Raw genomic sequence first — 20,254 nt, forward strand, 5'->3', positions numbered from 1 at the left:
AGACATAAGTACATAAAAAGTACATAAAACATCTAGTATGAATGGTGGATTTTTAAAGCGCATTTCTTTTGTGATCATAATTTTTCTCTTCAGCAGTAATCCTTGCTGGGAGTGCAGTTGTTATCTAGATTATGTAAATTCTGTTTTCCATTGGAAATACCATTTTTATTTTTATTTTTAATAAAGATGTGTAGTATTAAAAAGTGCTATGGTATTTCAAATTTCTGCTTGAGAAGCAGTTGAAGTTTTAAGGAGGAATCATATTACTATTAGTTAAAGATGAATAGTAATTTTGAATGCTCTGTATACTTTGAAAACAAAGTTCCTGGATTTCTTACCCTGATATATTTTGATGCAGCACCTGCTGCTTCTCCTGGTAGAATGATTCATAATTTAGTTTTACACTGTGGATTTAGTAACAGGAGCATTGACTGATTTTCTTTTGCTCAGTTTTGTTTCATTGTCTACCCGTATCATTTCATATCTTAAACTGATTAGGCATGAAATTGTCTACTAATTTGCTTGTGCAGTGACACGTGGACTTGAATTCAAGCCGAATCTCTTTGTATTATGTCCATCACAATTAGCTGTTCATGTTGCATCAACAGGAACAACTCTACCACATTTGAACTCAACTTCAAAAACTCTCACTTGATGCAGCCCTGTCAATCATAGACGGGCTACCTTAGACCTCCGGTATCTTCTCAGCTCTATTTCTTTTTTCTATCGTTCAGTCAATTTATCCACTCTCAAGCAAGTAGTAGTGTACTGTTTTCTATGGTATATTCCACAAATTCTCAGTGGGCAGCCTTACTTATTCAACTGGACCTTGTGCAACAGGACAAAATTTGATTGGAAATACTGCTGTTGATTGTGATGTAGATTGGGACAGTGCTAGTTTGTTAATAAGGTAGAGTGTCCAAAAATATGTCATGAAAATGAAAGGCAGTCTCCCAGGTTTCTTGCAGAAGTTCCAGCAGGTTTTTTCAAGTTGCAGTCAGAATTACTTCAATTACTATTATTATTAATTATTATATTATATAATTACTATTATTACTATATTACTATATACTATTATATAATTACTATTATTATTAATTATTATTATTATTAATTACTATTCATCTCCCTCGTGCTTTTATATTTCCAAATACTGTCTCATTTGGAAATCAGAAAGACAAAGATACTTGTAAGTGAGATTGTGGCTGATAATAAAAAGAATCATTGCAACATTTCTCCTCCTCTGTAAAGGATGGCTGTTGTATGTGTGTAGCAATGCGCTTACAGTTATAGAAAAAATGGTGTTTGCATTCAGACCCTTTGATTTGTTTCTATCCGCATGGCAAAATTATTGCAAATCACTTCTTTTCCCACCTTCAGTGCCTGTAGAAAAGGAAGCAGTGAACTTACCTTACAAAGGTAATTATGAGACATATCTTTGCTTCTCCTGCAAAGCAACTAAGGTTCTATTTGCTGGGAAACACTTTGAGATTCGTGGACTGAAGGCACCATTTTTCTTTTCCTTTTTTTTCTCCATCCTATGCAAAATATCTGCACCTCCTGACCCCTCTTTCATCCACTTCATGTTCTAGTCACTTGTCTTAATATAAATAGTCTCTGAGCTGGCAACATTTCATGCAGGGGCACTGCACTATCTTCAGCTTCTCTGCAATTAATTTTCTGTCCTGTCTGTTAAGCCCAGCCCTGTGTTTTTAATGTCAGGCTGGCTTTGTTTAATATGACCAGCAAGGCAGCATATGTTTCCAAGCTGAGTCCCACTGCCATTTCTGGAGGTGTCTCCCATTAATCAAGAAGGCTACTTTGTCATAGTGCAGCTAATGTTATCACCAAACTTTAAGTACAAAGGAGGAATAATAATGGGTCCTGTTTCACTAAATGGGGAACACAGCTGAATAGCTTCCCTGATGGTTTATTAGTCTTTCAGAACATTGACTGATTTGTTTTTATTACCAAGAAAGCTTTTGTCTTATGAAAATGACTTGGGACCACAGGTCAATGTTTTTCATGTCACATCTCTATAAGAAATGCATTGCCTCATTATGCTTTGTATTCTGCCACTGAAACACGCATGTCACTTAAATATATTTGTCATTATACTACTGCCAGGCTGCCATTAAATTGTGAAGGGATATTCAGGAAATGTTTTTGCAGTAACCTTTAGAGGAAGATATATGGAAATGGACTATATCTGTTAATTAACTTTTTGATACGCTAACCGTCCAAAGTGTAAGGCTTAGTATGGATTACTACACATGATGATGTTTACACATTTTTCTGTAAGAAGAAGCAAATACATGATGCGAGTTTTAATCACCTATTTATTTATTTAAAATTCAGAGGTTAAAATGTTAAAGAACAGAAGTGACATCCATGGGAAGACCACAATAAAAGTCTCTCTTCTGTCCCTCCCCAGTGGTTTCCAAAACTAAAATGATTCGAATTGTCTGCTTACCTGGATGATGTCTAAACAAACACACAATCTAAGCAATACAAGGAGAAGTAAAAAATAAAAATAAAAAAATCCCAAAGCTGGGTGTACCAAATAAAGTTTAGAATTACAGTGGGAGTAGTAATTCCAAGAGGAAAGTTTTGACAATGTTAGCCTGTTTTTATTCTTTCGGGTTATTATCTGGCATATGCAGAATAAAATAGGTTGCAGGAGCTTTACAGTCAATCTGAAAATATATGGAATATAGCTGTGGTATTAGGTTTTTGAGAAACCAGGAATACTGGAAGCCAATATAATTGTTTGTGTGCATAGGTGTCTCACTAGGAGACAACCAAAGCAAAGATACCAGAATGACCTGCAGTGTCCCTTTTATGCAGGTTTGCACCTTATTACAGTGTAGTTCAATATTCAAAATTACATTTCTGGAGAAGTTCTGCCTACTGAATTTGCTGCTTTTGTTAGAGTTGCTCTTTGGCAATATTGCTTATAAACTCAGTGTTATTCAGTGATTCACAAAATGCTTTTCTAAATCCAGTTCACTCTACAGTGCCTGGAACTACATGCAGACGCCCACCTGTTTTGGGCACTGGGCATTTGAATTTTAGGGTGGCAGTAAATGTCTACCTGAACTGCTTAACCATTTACAGTTCTCACAAAGCTTCAGTGAAAGAAACAACACTGTAACATAGACATAAGAGAAGAAAAATTGCTTTAAGGAATATTCCAGTGCAGTTCACTAACCATTAAGTATCGTTCTACTTTTGTGAGCTTAAATCTCTACTGACATGAATCTTTTATGTCCTGCAGTGCAAGTAGTAATAGTTGATTAACTAATGCAGTTAGAGTAGTTTTCATTAAACCCCAGAAAGTTTGGAATTGCTCATTATCTTTGAGCAACTGAGTCCACTTTTTCTGTTATTTAAAAGTTTCTTTTTGTTTTTTAATAAACAAGCATTCCTGATTGCATTCCTGAATTACAATTTAGACATCAGTGTTTAAAAGATAAAATTGAGGTCATTTGAGATGAGTTTTTGAGCACAGTAATGCATAACCTAACTTCCTGTGAAGTAGCATTCATTGTTTCTGCCCCCTTTTTAATGTGAGTTTCTTACTCTGAGTTTGTTAGGTTAAGAACTAACACTAATGGCATTAAATAAGATGAGCAGAAAATGGCAGAGAAATAAAGAGCTAAAATTCCATAGACAGTTACAGCAAAGTCATGTCCCTGGATCTTCTACATATATAATCCTATGCCAAATTCAGGAACTGATTATGGAAATAATGTATGCAGAAATAGGGACACATTTCTCTGGAAAAGGACAAAAGCAAATTGTTAAACTTTTTGCTTTCTTAAAAAAACATACTCAGTATTATTCATAAACCAACCATGTTTTTAGGCCCAAAATGGACTGCAAAAATATGCAGTTTATTTTACTTTGTATCACTCTCTTTGTGCTAGCCTCCATTATTTAAGCTTCCTTTGTAATTTTAGTTTCAGATTTCTTTGCTTTTCATGATTTTCTTCCAAGATCATGTGTTTAAAGTCTTATTTCATTTCCTCTCCTTGCTTTATTTTTTTGTACTGTTATTTTTTGCATTGTAGTGAGCAACTGGGTGCTTCCTAAGCCAGGTGGTACATACATTTGTTCTTCTCTGTAAATAGGCTCTCCTGTTAAAAATACATTAAAATACTACCTTCTCTAGTCTTTTTTTTTTTCTTTTTTCCCTCAGAAATGGATTAATTTGAAAAGAAAAAATATTCTGAATGAGAAAACTGAAGTGCAGACAATCAGTTTAACTACTTTAAAATCAAAGAAACGAGGTTATTACCAGGAAACACAGGGCCGCAGTCTTTAGCTGAAGTATATCTCTGGTCAGTGATTTTTATTCATTAGTTTGCTCTGTCCCCACTATCCATGGTGAATCATGTTATCAGACAGCAATAAATCTTAAGCTGTAGACCTCTGATAGGAGTCTATAGGCCATCACACTGGGAAATGTTTGTTTCAGACCTCTATATTACTGAACATTTGTGTAATTCAGACTCGATATTCATATGATGTTATGTAGCTAATAATTTGATAGCCATGTTCATTTTAATACTAAGAAGTTCAGACACTGTGGACTGTTTACTAATGCAAATTGTCTCTAGTAATTTGGTAATAAAAAATGAAAGTATATGTCAGCTATAATTGTATGCTTAAAATGTACATGAAAATTTGTGTGCTGCTTACAGTCTACTAAAGGAATCTTTGCTGCTCTAACACGACTCATATATAGGAATAGTAATAGTTATAGGTTTGGGTTATTTTTATGTAGGAAAAGTGTTGATAAACACTTAAGCTCCCACTACACTGGGATTTATGATGAGGTTCACCTATTCTTCTTTAGTAATCTAAATGATGTGGAAAATTCTACATTGACAAATACTCAGCTGTTATATTGTCCTGACCAACTCAAGCATTTCAAGCAAAGACAAGTCTTAGTACCTGACTTTTTATTTTTCTCAGCTGCTCTGCCTGTTTTTGATCCTCATTGTGCTACTTCAGAATGAGAGATGTTATGTAAATGCTAATGTAGTACAAGGGGGAAATAATTTGACTAATATAGGTTGAAAGGTCTTATGAATAGAAACTAAAACAACTGTAGAGAAGTCACTTAAGTCACTGCTGAGATGCATCAATCTCTGGTAATGCATAAAAGCTAATTAACATTGCAGTGAACTGGAGGCAATTCAGAAGAAAACATTAGATGAGGAAGTACCAAAGACAATAAAATGTGTTTTGTCTTACTGATGAGGAATAAGTAAACATCTACAAATGTCCAGAAGAGACCTTGGCAGTGAGGAGGAAGACTTGGTCTGGAAATGTCCTTAGGGGTGCTGTGTCTGTAGGAGTAATAGAAGTGAAGTATACGAGGTCAGGTTGCTATGTGAAAGATGATTAAGGCTTTTTCTGGGCTACTGACTGGCAGCTCTTGAGGCTGTACACATAGAACCCCTTAATGCAGATAAAACATTTTTACTTTTTGAGTATTCATACTTGCATACTCAATTAATATAAGGTGTTCTTCTGTTGTATATATAGAATCTGTAATTGGAGAGTAGCAAAAATCGCAAAATACTGAATCCCAAGTTCAGTCTTTCAAAACAAGAAATAGAAAAAACATTTTTTTTCATGAAATTAGAGCTGAGCTATAAAACGTTGCTCATATCATTTTAAAAACAGTTTTCCTCTGAAAAGTTGTGCCCTTAATACTCTTAATATCTTTTGGATTCTATTTCTTGTTGTGGGATATATAGTTTCCTAGTGCCAGTTCTAGGCTGAACTATCTCAAAACTGTTATTCCTTTTACATAATCATTTGCTGTTTTCATTCTGGGGTTTGCTATCTAGGGACATTTGTGCCAAGAATGCTCTGTGGAAAATAAGCATTCACTCCATTACTTCTCCTAATAGTTGAATTGTCCTTTCCTGAATTTTCTCACAAATATCTAAATGGGCTTCTTTGTTGAATGCTAACAGTAACAGGCTTCTACTGATGTGATACAGGGGAACTAAGGGGACAAGCTTCAAATCTCCTTTGATTGAATGGCTTTTGTCACCTCTTTCCTCCCTTGTAGATTTTTCAGCTTTCCTCCTTCTAAGTTCTACATTCATATTATATACATTCTTGAAATATCTGTCAGAATAATGAGACTTACTGTGTTGAATTTACTCCTTCTACTCAAATGATAAAATGAAATGGATTTATGTGTCCTTCTTCAGGTTAGCGCAGTTATTATTGTGATTTTTTTTCCCCTTCCATCCATAATCAGTTATCTCCAGGTGTTCAGTTTCTCAGTAGATATCCAGAAATGAAGGTTTAATAGGGCTGCATCTAATTTTGAGTAGTATCAGTATGAAGCTCAGTAATTAGTCAACTTATCAAACTGTGTTTAAAAAGATGGTAAAGATATGGTCTTGCTCTTTGTTGTTCAAACTGAACATAAGCCTGCTGTGTACCTTAACGACTAACCTGCTATTTGAAGATCTCACAGATGTGAGCTTTAGCTTATAAGTGCCCATCAGCAATATCAGAACAACAACAACAACAAAATTCACAACTTTTAGACTATTTCCACGAACAACTTTTGACTAGTTGATGTTTTAATGAGTACCTGAGCTCTGCAGATGAGGTCCAGCAGAATTTCTAGGGAAGTGAGCTCTATTGTAAACAGAAGGAAAGCTGAAGTAGATGGATAGTTTCACAGAGCCAGTGCTGACAGAATCAGTTGGAAAAAGCACATAAATGTTTCTTGGAAATATTCCTGTTCATGTGATTGAGATGCATCTTGAGATGTATCAGTGAAATTAATTTTTAATGATAGATATATTTTCTTCAGAATGCCGGCCCTCCTTCTGATAGTTATGTTAGCAAAGCAGTCTCAGACTTAAGGCGTACAGATAGAATCATAGAATCCTTTGAGTTGGAAGTCATCTAGTCCAATTCCCCAGCCGTGAACAAGGACACCTACAGCTGGTCAGTTGCACAGAGCCCCATTTAGGCTGACCTTGAACGTCTCCAAGGACAGGGCTTCCACCACCTCTCAGGGCAACCTGTGCCAACCCATTATTGTAAAGACCTTTTTCTTTATATCCAATCTAAAACTCCCCTCTTTTAATTTGCAATTGTTTTCCCTTGCCATATTACAGCAGACCCTGCTAGTGAGTCTGTCCCTTCTTTCTTTTGGTCCCTCCTTTAAATGCTGCTATCAGGTCTCCCTGGAGACCTTCTGTTCTCCAGGCTGAACAGCCCCAGCTTTTTCAGCCTGAATACTTTTGCACTGTATGTTGTTCCTTCACGGAGATAATTTGAAGAAATATTTGTGGTGCATGGGGCGGCACTTCACCTGGACTCTGCAGCAGTATGACAGATTATCAGCAAATCTGTGACACTAAAGATAGACCTCCCAGCAACTTTCTTCATTGCCTATGACAAAAGGAACTTCCCTTTGCAAAGGCTGGATGTTTTACTTGGCAGAGATTACCCAGGTGGTTATCCCTGTGAGAATTCATGTCATGATGCTAATCTCAAAGTAACAAAGAAAGAAACAGGAGGAAAAACAGAATCGATAAACTAAATGAGATGAGGGAGGACAACATGAAAATTACAAAGAAAAACCAATTAAAATAAGAGAGAGAGAGTGAGAGAGAGAGCAAGCTAAATGTTGCCAACCCTCACCAGTGCATTCGTAAATATGATGGATGACTGGGTGGAGCTAAGGCATTCTCTGAAGCACATTTGTATATAGCATGATGTCTTCTAAAAATCAGCTGAGTGATGTGTGTTATCTATCCATTTCTGAAAAGCTGAGACCTTGATGTTGATACGAGTTACAATGAAGTTAAGGATTATAAGTACTTAGGCATATATATATATATATATATACACACACACACACGCACACCCTTGAAATTAATTTGACCACAGTATACCAAAATCTAAATTATTTTCTTATCATCTCCCAACCATTAAATTCCTGAGGCTGAGCTGCATAAATGCTTTACATAAAAGCAGTTCCTGGTCACTAGGGGATATATTGCAGAAAAATTGCCTTTCAAGCTTGGTTATGTAATGCCCACTTATTTTAATTAGAATTTTGCTCTCAGAGTCCCCTGTTAACTATGTGGTAAGATCCTCAGAACGCAGTGGAGATCTCTGATAACATATGCAATCTATCTGCTTCTCTCAGCAGGGAGTTGGCCTTTGGTGCTTGTCTCTCAGACATGTGAGCCCCCAGTAGCAACTTGCAGTGTTGTTTATTATTCATGCTTACTCAGAACAGGTCTTGTTCCTCCGCTATCAGAATTGCAAGAAATGTATGTGTAAGCATTGCATATCTTTAATTCTCCTGTAGAGAAGTGGCCCTCTGGGAAGAAAGTCAAATAAAAAGCAGCCTCAACTGTACTCCAGATAGCTGAAAACCAGGAATGGGACCAAGCCCAATTATTCACAAGATGATGCTGATGTTAGTCTTTTCTCAGGAAGGAAAAACAAGAACAATTTTATATATATATATATTTTTCCTTCAGTAAGTAAATTCCAGCTAATTAAAGGTTTCCCTTTTTTCTCATGGCAAGCATGTGAAAAGTGTGGTTTAACCTCTCCACACCTACAACCAAGTGCCTTGTCTTCCTGTGCCTTCTGTGACACATCCTGTTCCAGAACACAGAAACTTACTTGGGCAGGCACTGAAAGAGAATCAGTATGCAACCATAAAGGTAAGCCAAACCGTACATATATTATATCTTAAAATGGCAATTTGCATAAACAAATGTTGTGGCAACAACTCCTTTTCACTATTTGATCCAGCATTCTTGCACTTCTAACTGAGCAAACCAAGGAATTTATTTCCATGTAACTGTGCTAAGTCTACGTGCACCTGAAATTCCTGATAACGGTGCTATGCTTTGTTACAATGACAAATTACAGGGTATGTTTCTGCCATGCTCATTAGTCTTTTTTTGGAGTCCTAACCTGCATGTGCCCTAAGATAAATTCGGCACTGACCCTGAAAGGCGGTGTCCTTGTGAACTGTATTCTCTTTAAGTAACTAACTTAAAAAAATTAGAAGAAAACAGGAGGTACAGTTTTTTCCTTACACTATTTTAGAGATTGAAAACTTTATAATATTGTCATCCTAAAGTAAAAAGAAAACAAAAACCAAACAAAAGCAGGAACTAATATAAAGAATAAATGCCTTATCGAAACAAAAAAACACAAATGATCTTGCATATAGGCACAGAACAGTTTTGGAAAAGAGCAAACAGTCTCAGAGGAAAATTGAAATGTTTTCTCTGCCTGGAGTGGAGCGAGATCTCTGATAAACACTTGGGATTACACAGATTGGAAGGTAAATTTGAACAAACTTATTTAGGGAAAGAAGGTGAGCAAGTCTGTAACAAAGTGAGCATTTGCAGCACCTTATTTTCCTGAGTGACTGTTTACTTCTCAGAGCAGTCACTGCAGTCAAGCAAGAAAAAAGATGCAATCAAGCATCTGCAGTGCATCTTCCTCTCGGTGGACACTATGGATATTGCCAGACATGGCAGGCTCACAAAAAGCAGGATAGAAACAAGCTCAAAGACCTTACTAATGTATCTAGGAGAATCAAATCTAGTAGAATAGCTAACCACTTAATGAATAAGTTTATTTGCAAATATGCCTATGTAAACCTGCCTCCATAATCACATGTACTCTGGTCAATACCCACAGATAGACTCTGATGGTAAAGTTAGGAGGTCACTAAACCATTTGGGTAATAACTTTATCTGAAGATCTTTAGAGAATTTGGTTTAGGAAGCTGACTTTTTCCATATTTGATCATTGATAAAACTACTGTTTTTTGCTTAATTTATCTTTAAAGTAAAGACAACTTCACTTTTATTTTACTCTTTTTTTTTTTTTTTTTTTTTTCATAGTCAAATCTGGACTGATATTTTTCTGTCTGGATACAGTGCCTCAGTACTCAAAGGTCCCTCATGGGTTTTGTCATTTTGTTGCCTGAAGTCTCTTCATTTCATTGCTAATATTATTCTTCATTCTCCCATAAGGGTGTCAGAGCCAAAGTGTCTGAATATATCTGAATGATTAAGGGTTACTCACAAACTCCATCTGTGTTCTGAGATAGTAGAGCACAGACCACTGTAGCGAAGTTTGCCATCTACTAAGCCTGAATGTTGAAGCTGAGATACGATTTTTTAGCTCAAATACTATCTTGCAATAATGCATTGAGATGGCTTTCAATGAGATCTGATGTGAAATGTGGAGTGAGTTAACTCATAGTTGTCTATAGTTGACCATATAGGTAGAGGGTAGGAAGACATCACAGAGGAATCATGGGCTGCAGCCAGTGGGATGAATTTCAACAAGACAAGGTGCCAGGTCCTGTATTTCAGTCACAACTCCATGGACCACTACTGTCTTTGGGCACAGTGTCTAGAAAGCTGTGTTGCAAAAATGGATCTGGGGTATTAGTTGACAGTTGGCTGAACATGATCCAGCAGTGAGCTCAGGTGGCCAGGAAGGCCAACAACATATTGGCTTGTATCAGAAATAGTGCTGCCAGCATGAGCAGGAAGGTGATTGTTCCCCTGTACTTGGCATGGGTGAAGCCATGCCTTGAGTACTGTATTCACTTTTGGGTCACTCACTACAAAAAATTATACAAGGTGCTAGAACATGTCCAGAGAAGGGAAACAAAGCTGGTAAAGGGTATGGAACACAAATCTTATGGGGAGCGGCCAGGGGAACAGGGATTGTTTAATCTGGAGAAGGGGAGGTTCAGGGGGATGTTATTGCTCCCTACAAGTACCTGAAAGGAGGCTGTGACAAGGAGGGAGCTGGCCTCTTCTCCCAGGTAACAACAGTAGAATGGTAGAATGGCCTCAAGTTGCTCTAGGGATGTTCAAGTTGGATCTCAGGAAAAATTTCTTCTCAGAAAGAGGGGTGAGATATTGGATCCGTCTGACTGAGGAGATGTGGAGTCACTGTCCCTGCAGATGTTCAAGAAATGTGGCACTGAGGGGACATGATGTAGTGAGCATGGTGGTGCTGGGTTGATGATTGGAGTAGATGATCTTAGAGATCTTAATGATTCTGTGATTGTATCCTATGATATCCTACAGGTTGACTCTTAAGCCCTGAAATCACTCTTATGTAATCCTTTTGAAAAGTATTTACTGGTGCTTTCTGCTTGACCAGTTCTGAAGACAGCAGATGCAACATATCCTTGTACTCTTGAGGGACATATATGAATGAGCTTGTGATGTGCTTTCTCTGGTTAGTATCCTCTTCAATTACAGGGTAGAAACTATCATAAGCCACTTCTTACCAGCGATGCATATGCTATGGCAGTAACATTGCTTTTCCAGCAAAAACTTCTGTTTAATTTCCTAAATTCCAGGCATTCAACTGGCATCTGAAATACCTAAATTTGTTATGCCTACATGTAGGAGCCTATTTGTGGGCTATAAGCTTTCTACAGTCACCTGCACACAAGGAACTACTGTTATTTCAGATGCCTTAGGGTATGCATGACATCCTGGTGGGCCTAGGAGACCCATAGTCAGTGGGAGGACAGGCAAGTTACATTGTCTTATCTCCAATGTGTAGGCCCTTATTAGAGTTAATAAAGGTCTAGCGTGGAATCACTGGAGCTCAGTGAGTGACTCAGCTAAGGTGCTGCTGGTTCCCTAAGCTATGGTAAATTGAATCATTCTCTAGGTCACATAGGCTAGGTATCTGCAGAGCATGGCAGGAAGTGTGAACAACTGATGCTTGTATGGACACCTTCTTTCAGACAACTGCATTGTGGTTTAAGCTAACAAGCAGCTGAATACCACACAGCCTTTTGCTCACTCCCTGTTGCTAGTGGGATGGAGAAGAGAATGAGAAAGAAAAAAAAAAAAAAAAAGAAAAGGTAGGACTTGTAGGCTGAGATGAAAGCTATTTACTGGGACATAAAACACAGAGAGAAATGACAGTAATGATAATAATATATATATATATATATATATGTTTGTATTCACATATATATTGAAAACAAGTGATGTGCAAAACAATTGTTCACCACCCATCGTGACTGTTCAGCCTGGCAAAGAGAAGACTGAGGGGAGATATTATCAGTGATTATGAATATCTGATGGGCAGGAGTCTAGTGTATGAGGCCTCTTTTCAACAGTACCCAATGACAGAAAAAGGAGCATGGGACACAAACTGGAATGTACAAAGTTCCATACAAACACAAGGAAAAAAATCTTTACTTTGAGGGTTACAGAGCAATGGAATAGGTTGCCCAGAGAAGCTGTGGAGTCTCCTCTGGAGATATTCAGATCCTGCCTGGATACTTTCCTGTGTGACCTACAACAGGGAAGCTTCTTTAGCAGGGGGTTGGGCTAGATGACCTCCCTAGCTCCCTTCCAACCCCTACAATTCAGTGAAAAGGTGCACTGTTTCTTTGAATAATAGATTTTTCAGGGACTAAAGGGCTGAGATTTATGTCCTGTTTCTATGCCACAGGGCTGTTCATATTACACTGAAGACTGAGGTGCTGTAGCACTCACGTGTACAAAATTTAATTACACTGATTTATCAAGCAATTATTTTTCCTACTAGTTTTATCCAACTGTCAGAGATCACATCCTTTCTTTGAGCAAAATGAGTGCATTTGCTCTAGGAATCAATTTGCCATTCACAGATGAATTCTCTTTAATAGCCACTTTGCCTTTATTTTTCATTTCCAAATGAAATTACATTCCTATTTTGTTAGTAAATTTTAGTTGAATTTGTTAACATATGAGAAAACCATATTCTTAACTATAAAATTACACAGCTTCTCCATGAAGGCGATTCCCACCTAAACCTTCCCTTTAGACAATAATGATAAGCTGTGCTGGTGAAGGATGCAAATTTTGTGTTTAAAACAGCATGCTGGAGAAGGTTTTTTTTATTCACAGTTTCTACATCCTGTATGAAAGCACTTAACTCCTAATCTATAACATAAATTACAATGACCGTTCCCTTTTTTCATCCATTTCAATGAATTAAGGAGACTTCTGTTTCCAAAACAGATTATATAAATGCCAACTTCCAAGAGACAGTTGGTAAGTGTCCAAATTGCACAAGTTTTTGTGCACAGCATCAGTAAAGGCACTACTCATTGTTCTGTTGAAACTTGTTCAATTTCTTGTTGAAACTTGAACCAATGATTATCTGTGTTTACTAATATGTGTCCCCCCTTGAGAAGCATCTAACTCTCTCTTGTATGGTGGGGATAGGTTGTTTATGTTGCCTTTGTCTGTGGTTTCTTCTCATGGATTAGATCAGAATATGGAAGAAATCTTTATTTTGAAAAACTAGCCTGAACAGGGGAATGGGCTAGAACATGACAGCATCTCCCACTGAGCCATGGAAGCTGACTCCTTCAGCTTTCATCTCCATTTTCTGTCTTTCTGTGTGCACTGAATGCTTTCCAGTATTTCGTCCATTTTACTTTTAACTCATTTCCATTGTCAACTTCTAGTTTTTGTGTTTGCAATTTCATAATATTTATTCTAAATTATTGCATAAGTTGATGCCTATAACTCCAAATTAATGCGGAGCACTTTATCGTGTTCTCCTGTTTATCAGATCTTATACTTGTTTTTACATTTCTTCATATGTGCTGACATCTTACAAAGCAGGTAACTTTACTTCCACTGGTTCCCTTTTCCACACTCTGAGAGCAGAAGGCAGCCTAATTTTCATTAGAAAAATAATCCACTTGGAACAAAAAGAAAAATTAGGACGCTTCTGAAAAACATCCTCGTGGACCTGAATAGGAGAGAAAATTTTATTCATGTGTTTTTTACTTTTTTTTCTTTCATTCTTGAATGCTTCCGAGTTTTCACTTGGCTGATCTGTAATAAATGTGTTCTGCAGTCTACAGTTCACAAAATCACAGGAGGCTGAGTTTGGAAGGGCTTTCTGTAGATTGTGTGGTCCAAGCCTCTGGTCAAAGCAGGGCTGGGTACACTCAGTTACTCAGGGTTTTGAATATCTCCACGGATGGAGAGTTCCTAACATCTCTGGGGAATGCACTGAAGCATTCAGATAGTACAATACGATACAGCAATAGTGTGGTGTTTGCAGTACTGTATTATATTTCATTTTGAGCCAACTACTTTTTGTCCTTTCAGGGACTTATGCTTAGTATTGTGGTATAAAGCTGTGAAAGAAAGATTCAGTAGTATCTTCAATAGCATACTGAGAAAATATCGAGCAGATACTTATCTGTTTGTAGTGTCAGAAATGCTGGAGCCAAAAGAGGCCATTAGAACCACATAATCCAGTTTCTGCTAGAAGAATAAAACTTAAATCTCTGTCAGTGATTTCTGCATAAATGCAAATAATTATCTGTTGCAAGACAGAATATTTCATAGGAACAACTCATCTTCAAGTAGAAGTAATTGAAAATCTAACATATCTATTGCTGGTAAGTAGTTGCTTTTAAACAAAAATGTATAGAATTGCAAGTGATAGATTCACAGAGAATAAATCAGGAAGGGACGCAGGATAGCATACCTCTTATCTGAAGCTGTGTCATATTTGTCTAAGCCACTTTTCAGATACACTTGCCTAAGTTTTTCTTTGAGAAACTACAGTAATGGAGCTGAGCTGCTTTTTTGGGCTGTTGAGGTTGTTGAAAAGTTTTTGCAGTGCCTGACCTTAAATTTCCCTTGTTGGTATTTAAATATGCAATTTCTTGTTTTGGCCCCAGTGGCGACAAAGAATTGTTTAGTCTCTTCCTTACAGATACTTTTTGTACAGCTGAAAACTTTTATATCTCCATTCATATTTCTTTCCTTTAGATTAAATGACCTCTCATGAAGTGGTCATGAGTTCTGTCATTCTTACTGTTCTTTTAACTTCCACTTGGCCTAGCTTATTCTTGAGGAACAATGCTTGCAAATGACAGTGTACTCCACTAGTGAATACTGCACCAGCCCTTGCAGACAGTCTTTCGTTTAGGCAGGATGTAATTGGTACGCACTCAGAACTGATCTGCTTTAATCCTCAAACCTTTTAAGGCAGAGCAGCTCTGTCATTCCCTGCCCTCTGTTTGTATAGTGTAATCCAATTCTGTTAAATGACTTTACATCTTGACTTCGAAAAAATGAATCCTCTTTCTTCAGGGAAGTTATCCAAGTTTATTTGGTGTTATAGCCCCAACCCTAACAGTGCTTGAAACTTCTCCTGTGTTGGTAGGATCTCCATTTTAATAAATGTATGTATACCATCATGCAATCTATGTACAAAGATACCTACCACAGGAAAGATAAGTGAACCATTATCATATAGTTTGAAGTTGTTCCCTGGTTTGATTTTTCCAGATTACGTGGAACCTTACTTATTTATCACCCCTGAGATAAAAAATTGGCAAAAATAAAATACCCACAGAGTTTTCACTGAGCTTAACTTTTTAAAAACCCTCTAATTTACCTGTTTTCCAATCTGTTTGTCACTGCTCTTTTTTTATTACTCAGCTTTCTGTCCCAGATGCTATGCTGACATTTTCAGTGAATTCATATCATTAACACTGTAACCTTCTGAAGACTCCTGTTATGGAATATACCAACATTTGTCTTAATCTCCTGCAACTAGTGCAAATACAGAGTATTTTCTCCTGTATTTTATTACCTCACAAGTTATATTCTGATTTTATCCCTGGACTGTTGATGCTCTAGTTCAGGATAATTTGTGCCCATGAGTTGCCTTGCTATTATTATTTTTTAAACAGTAAGAGCTCTCCTCAATTCCTTTTCTTATTTTTGGTGACACTACATAAAAATCCAGGACTTACACCTCCAAGAATTCCTTGCACTTTTCTGTCCACGACTTATGATATTTCTGTTCTCCTTTTTGACCGAGTATGGTCAATTCTGACATCTGTTTCATGGTCACTCTCAGCAAATTTTCATCTATACATTCTCAACCAGTTCTTTCATAGTTTCTAGAAGGACAGTCAGAAGATGCCTTTCTTTATTTGCTTTATTGACCTTTTACAGTAACAGAAATGTCACAAGGACCTTTCAAGATTTTGCTATTGATGAGTTCCCGCTTTCTTCCTTTCCCTCTGGTTGTCTTGGTGACAAAAGAGTTCCACTACAAAGGGAGTCTGTCCTCTGCTCTTCGGTTTATTGCTGGTTTCCCAGAAAATGCTGCATCAACTTTGTTTTTGACCAGACCCAAAATACAGCTGTGTTCTTCTCTAGTTACTTCAGGATTTGAGCAGGTTTCTATTCCTCCATCTCCTGGGGCTCAGAAGAATATCAGTATGCCCTTGGTAAATTTCAATTTGAATTTAAAGGTGCTTAAAATATTTGTGACATCTTTTCTGACCTAAGTAATTACTATTTGTGTGTTATGTTCAGAATAGTTCATAGACCATAAAAAATGTTATTTCAGGAAATAAACAGGGAAAATTGTTTTAGGATTATGAGAACAAAGAGAAAATCCAGAAGAAAGACAATCAGATCTTGTGGATACTACATTAAAAGACAGTGAGGATCTCCTTCTGTTTGATTAACTCAGATTTTAATAACTAAGCTCTTCTGCACAACTGCAGTCAATTTTTCATCATTAATGTAGAAGTTCAAACAAAATGGTCTTTCTAAAGATGAATGGGTAAAAAGTTATTATTATTATTGATTTCCTTAAACTTGTCTCATATGATGGATACATGAAATGGAAATAATATAGAAATTCCTTGGGCTGTGACAGGAAATACAAATCATGTGAATGGAAGGGAAGTTGTGCTGGAATAAAGACATTTCAGAAGATGATGAATTCACTACAAAGGGTCCTATATTAAATATTTTCTATAACTCTTTTTTTTCCAGTGAAGCACCTGGTGAGACAGGGAAAGATGTATGTGAGGGTATCGCTCTTTTTTCCCCACTAGTAATTGAAGAGATAATCAGGTACTAGGCAAATTGAATGCAGTAAGAGTTGGAAGGACAGAAAATTCTGTGTTCAACCTGGAGTTACTGATTCCATGTTAGTACAAAGGAAAAATGTAACAAATCAACAACAATAACAAAAAAGCCATGTGTCTGACTTACTGATACTTCAGTTCTGAATTAACATGTTAAGCTAAGGGTGAAGAATATTAAGCCATAGTGACTGGAGACATTATACCTACAAGAAACAACATAACATGTCTTCCTGCTCTCAAATGCAATCAGGGAATGTATTCCAAGTAGTGCAGAGGCGAGTTTAGTTCTGTTTTTAAAGTGTTTCACAAATGAATTCTTGAAAAGAGGACCTGGCACATAGGGAGAACTTCTTAGAACAGAGGGTGACATATTAAGTGGAGTGACCTGTTGCATTCAAATACGTTGGTCTCAAAACTGAAAATGGTTTCTGAAATTTTGAAGCAGAATGTGGGAATATAGCTCTTATCTCTGTTTAATCTTTGTCCCTGTTCTTTTTACCTAAAGTACATCTCATTCCTCAGGTGCATGGAAAATCTAATTCACAAATTACATAATTGGCTACAAGAGGGATGAATGGTTGTCTTAAAGGGTCATCTCCTGCTCTGCTACTTCATTGTGAATCTGAATTGATTCCTACTTCAGTGAAAGTGGTCACCAGAGGGAAACAGAACAGACTTTCTTCCCTACTTTTTAATGTTGAAACAGGAAACTAGAAGTCAGTTCTCAGGCAAGTCAGGAAAATTATTAGGAAAGAGCTTCATATGTACCCACTCTACTGTAAAATAATATAGAAAATTTTATATTTCCCAAAATTGATCTGTTAGTACTCTCTCCCTTTCTACTCATTTTTTCTTTTCTTTTTAAAGTTATTTTTATTTTTATGCAGGCGCCCATGTATAACAGTCATTGAAATATCAGACTTGAACAAGTGTGAATTACTTGTTATATATATATTTTTTCAGGGTAAGCCAACAAAATTGCTAAAACTAAATTTCTTCATTGTTTCATTCTTTATAAAATCCTTTCTGGTGGGAAGCCATGCAGATTTCAGGTTCTTGATGAGTGAAATATCTGTGTTGTTTGTTGGACTGTGCACAATATGGGTTCTAAGATGGCTAGATAGAAGGGACTCTTCTTGGTTAGGAAAGTCAAATCAGCTTTTCTAGCTTTCCATGTTTTTTATTGTTTTGTATGCAGTAGATATTGTCTTATGGTTTAGGAACAGCTATAGAGGAAGTGTTTTGTTAAAACTGTAGAGAAATCAAGCACTGTAATAATGAGATAATTTATACAAGGATAAAGAAATATTTATGCTGATTTTTGTGGATTTCGTGTGTGTGTGTGTGTTGCTGCATATAAAATAGTTCTATAAATTCAGTAAGGAGAGACAGGAATAAATAATTTACAAGAACATAAAAAGTTGAAGTTTTAAATTATTTGGTGAATGACCAACCTGGAAAAAAAAAAAAAATTGGAGCAAAATGAAAAAACTTCTTTTTTTCATAGGCTTAGTTATAAATACGTCTGTAGTTCATGTGGTATGCAGACTTGAAGTTGTAAAGATGAATATTTTTCTAGTAGATGAGCATCTTTGAGAAAACTGCTCTGTCAGTTCAGTGTGACTGAAGAATCTCTCCTTAATTTCATTTTAAAAGCTTTGCGGAATTCCAATAATTATAATAAATAATAATAAACATAATAGTTAATAAAGCAATTTTTATATTAAAGTATGAATGAAAACAGGATATTGGCAGCATATGAAAGCAGTTGATCTCCATCAGAATTGGTTGCTACTGAAGAATAGCTTCTCTTGGCATCTTGTCTACCTCTGCTGGGCAAGAAGTTCAAAGAGACGGTACCCTCTGAGTTAAACCACTGCAAATGCAGGAGATTAAATGTACTGCAGAACTGAGTAATTTCTCCTGGTATCTACGTACACTTGTTGAATTATTCCACAGTTTATGAAGTAAAATACATTTTTATGACAACATTTTTAGTAAATTCTCTTTATGAATATGCATATATTATTCATCTAAGAAGTGTTAAAAGAGCATTGAAGTTGCATAAAAAGCAGGAAAAAAAAGTAGAAAAAAGAGGTTTTAAAATTCAAGATTAATGAAAGTACACATAAATGCTGTACTTCATGTACTGTACTACTCTTCTGACATCCAAAGTTAGGCTAATATCTTTATTGGCTACTTCTTGTTAGTAAGAGGAACCTTCTTCAGAGACCATCACTCCTCTAAAATATAACCATTACTCCACTTAAGCAACAAGCAAACAAGAATCTCCCTCACATTCCTCCACCTCCCACTTCCCCCACCACTCTTCAGTCAATAAACACTTGCATGTACTGGAAGCTGTACTTTATTAAATACCTGGAATGCAAGAAAAAAAGAGATTATTCTCTTTCTTGTAGTTTATTTGTGTTTATTTTTTCTGTTATGTTTTAATATTATTGATAAGTTCATAAGAAAATACTATATTGAGGAAATAACATATGAAAATGATATTCAAAATAGCATATGCACATCACTGACTAAATTCCAGCTTTTTAATCTGCCTTTTTATAACTATTTTATAGCAACCATTTGATAGAATAGATACTGGATACATCATTTAAAATACTTAGCAAAGAATAATATTATTATCCAAAACTAACTGCAGACTAAAATGTATGCATTTAGAAGGAAATGGACCTATGCAGACCAAGGGAACTATAATATCTTTGTCTTCACAGGAGATGATATTTTCTTCATTGAATGTAAGATCTTTTCCATTCAGTATTAGATATTTTAAGATAGAGGAATATTCAGATTCCAGAATGGAAACAGGTTCGTTTTCTAAAGTATATAACTTTTAAAAAATATATCCTCTAATACAAAATCATTATATTTCCAGTAGGTCTAGGCATGTATCTGTAAAACAAATCCTTCAAAAAGGATTCAGTGTGGCAATACACATATACCAAGACAAATGCCCAAACTCCCCATCACTGGCGGTGAGCATCAGAGCGAAGCTGCCTGAAATGAGGAGTCACTGCCTAGGGGCTGCCAGTGGCAGTCAGTGTATGGATGTGAAACTGGATGGTGCTCTCTGGTGTCTTTGCTGAGCTAAGTCTTTCCAAAACCTTCAACCAGAGCACTCATAGAATCTTGGTTTTAGGCTTTCCTATTAGTTACCATCTTATGACTGCATTAGAAGTTAATTCATTGGCTCCACTTGCATTTTGAAGCAGTTGAAAGTACTTGAGTTTTACTGTAACC

The 20,254-nt window shown here is 36.4% G+C and overlaps 1 long non-coding RNA gene across 4 annotated transcripts in view; it reads left to right on the plus strand.

Annotated features, from left to right (window-relative positions):
• Nucleotides 1–20,254, plus strand: part of LOC107315262 — a 140,346-nt gene that overhangs the window by 78,632 nt on the left and 41,460 nt on the right. For 2 of the 4 annotated variants that reach the window (XR_004307478.1, XR_004307479.1), the window contains exon 3: nt 8,592–8,732. The exons of the other annotated variants lie outside the window; for them this stretch is intronic. This is a non-coding gene — a long non-coding RNA (uncharacterized LOC107315262). The remainder of the gene's footprint in view (nt 1–8,591; nt 8,733–20,254) is intronic. 4 annotated transcript variants of the gene reach the window in all.

The sequence above is a fragment of the Coturnix japonica genome, chromosome 5 (assembly GCF_001577835.2).
Source record: "Coturnix japonica isolate 7356 chromosome 5, Coturnix japonica 2.1, whole genome shotgun sequence".
Taxonomy (NCBI): domain Eukaryota; kingdom Metazoa; phylum Chordata; class Aves; order Galliformes; family Phasianidae; genus Coturnix; species Coturnix japonica.